The 2,718-nt window shown below is 31.5% G+C and overlaps 1 long non-coding RNA gene across 1 annotated transcript; it reads left to right on the top strand.

Moving 5' to 3' along the window:
- The first annotated feature begins 564 nt into the window (after window positions 1-564).
- Window positions 565-2,503, top strand: LOC121228158 (uncharacterized). Its single transcript, XR_005925653.1, has 2 exons — window positions 565-1,116; window positions 1,280-2,503. It is a non-coding gene; the product is annotated as an uncharacterized lncRNA (long non-coding RNA).
- The last annotated feature ends 215 nt before the right edge of the window (window positions 2,504-2,718 follow it).

Raw genomic sequence — 2,718 nt, forward strand, 5'->3', positions numbered from 1 at the left:
TCATTAGTTTTTATTTAATAAAAGGGTAATTATTTGGTATACAGGCGGTAAAATTTTTTAACTAAGCGGGATTGAAATTTTACCATATATCTATTGATATTTTAAAAAAAAATTAATTTAATTTAATTGAAATAAGTGATTGTATATTTACCCAAAATGAATGGGAGATAGAAAAATAATATTTACTAAAAATAGTAAAAAGTATATATGTATATGCCTTACAAGTAATAAAAACACACACAATTTAATTAACTTTAAAAAGTTGATGCTAAAATGATTAAAAAAAATTAAAGTAACTAAAGTGATAAACGTTATGAATTAAACTTGTTAATATATATAATGTTGTCTATCATTAATTATAGTATCCAGTTTTTATGTACATGCTAATTTTGGTAAATTAATACAATGAAATAGTCTTCGATAAAAAACAACAATGAAATAGTCTTTGTATCTTTACCTAATAACTGTCTTAGTATTTTTCGGTTGTTAATACAATTAAATATTGATATTTCTAATAATTTTCCTAATGATTGCCTTATTATTATTTCTATAATGTTAAAATAAAGGAAATTCCTAAAAACCCTGTGTGAGGGGTGAGCTAAGCTTTAGTAATAAAATGTATTTAATATTTGATTAAAATTATAATTTATACTATAAATAAATAAATAAATTTAAAATTAAATTTAAGTTTGTATATCAAGTATGATATCAAATGTCTTCCACAATTTTACTAAGTAATTAAATTCTTACTAATTGTTTTTAGTCTTGCTATCAATTTCAAGTTACTTTATGTAGTTTATGATGATTCTGAAAGGTTTATGTGAAGAGATTGAACATATGGTGAGACAGTTTATCTCGGTTTCTTATAATGGGGCTAAAAAGATATCTCTATTGAGCTGGTATTCGATGTGCCAACCTAAATCACATAGAGGTCTTGGGTTGAGATATTTAAACGATGATAATGCCTCTTTCATGATGAAGGTTAGGTTCAATATTGTGACTAATTTTAATGCCCATTGGATTCGGGTGCATCGTTCAAAATACAGGGTTCGAAGTGGATTGCCTGAGTCACTATCAAGAGGATGTTGTTCTTTCTTATGGAGATCCCTCACCAAGGTATGGCCTCTCATTCGTGAAAATTTAATTTGGTCTATAGGTGATGAGAAATGTATTAATTGTTGGTGTGACTCATGGATTCCAAGTATTGGACCCTTGTTTAAGTAGATCCCTTCTTGTTTTAATCTTGATATGGATTGTCCCCTTAGCAAAATTGTTTCAGGTGATGGTTGTTGGAATTTAGAATTCTTCTGATTGTGGGTTACTAAGGAGATCATTGATCGGATTGCTGCAATTCCACCACTTCACCTTTCATTCGGGTCAGACATGATCATTTTGGAAGGGCACTTCGATAGGCTATTTCCCTCTCAAAAGCGAATATGGAACGCTTCGGGAAGGATCTTGGAATTTGGAAGAACCCATTTGGCAACTTCCTTGGAAATTCAAGGGTCCACAACAAGTTAGATTCTTTCTATGGCTTGCTCTCAAACAACGTCTACTCACGAATGCGAAAAGGGCAAGAAGAGGAGTAGGAATTGATGGCATTTGTCAAGTTTGTGGACATGGTTCAGAAGATATAATGCACGAACTCAGGGATTGCCCTGCATCGAGAGACATTTGGAACAAGCTTATTCCAATAGATAAGGTTTCAAAATTCTATTCTAGGTCACTTATTGAATGGATGACGGAAAACCTTCATAATCATCAGTTTTTTTGTCCTGAGGGTGTTGATTGGTTGTGCCTTTTTGTAACGATCTCTTGGCGAATCTGGAAAAATCGCAACTTTTTATTTTTCAGGGATCCTTGTAGAACGTTGATGAAATCATAAGTTATTGATGAAATCATAAGTTATCTTATAGTTGGGCGAAACGGTACACCTCTAGTTCCAAATCTTCATTATATGGAACAAGAGGTCTTGTTGATAACTACAGGCTTGAAAGTAATTGGGTGCGTCTGAGTACAGATGGTTTAGTTAGGATGGATGACAGTTTCGCTACTGCTAGAGGATATGTGTGTGATCGTAATGTGGGTTGGATTTTCGGCTTTAGCAGATATTTGGGTATGTGCTCAACCTTTGACGCTGAGCTTTGGGGTATCTTGGATGGTTTGTACCTTATTCAGGAACGGGGCTATGAGAATGTTCTGATTCAAACGGATAGTCTTGAGGCTATTAATGCGATTTAGGAGGATTCAGTTGGGACTTCAACTTCGGCTCTTATAAGGAGAGTTCATTGCTCTTAAAATCTATTAAGCTTTGGAAATTCAACATATCTCTTGTGATGAAAATAAAATTGCAGATGATTTTGTTCGGATGGTTCGAGACAGGAGGCTAGGCTTAAGATTGTTTGAAGATTCTTTCTTGAAGGAATTAAATTAATTTTCTTTCTTTAACTTATTTTTCACCAAAAAATTATATTATTAATATAACAAATATATTATATTTCAATTAGTTTATATATACACTAAATCTATGCATTTATAAATTTAAGGAGAAGATAGATGATATAAGAATTTAGCTCTAGCATTTAGATCAACGAATAACAACTTTACCTCTCCAATTAATTATAGTTTTGTCTGCAAAAGCTGGATATAATTAATTTAGTACAGAAAAAAAAAGGAAAGTTTTGTATCAGAATAATTTATAAAACAGTAATATTATTG

Source organism: Gossypium hirsutum, chromosome A04 (genome assembly GCF_007990345.1).
Source record: "Gossypium hirsutum isolate 1008001.06 chromosome A04, Gossypium_hirsutum_v2.1, whole genome shotgun sequence".
Taxonomy (NCBI): domain Eukaryota; kingdom Viridiplantae; phylum Streptophyta; class Magnoliopsida; order Malvales; family Malvaceae; genus Gossypium; species Gossypium hirsutum.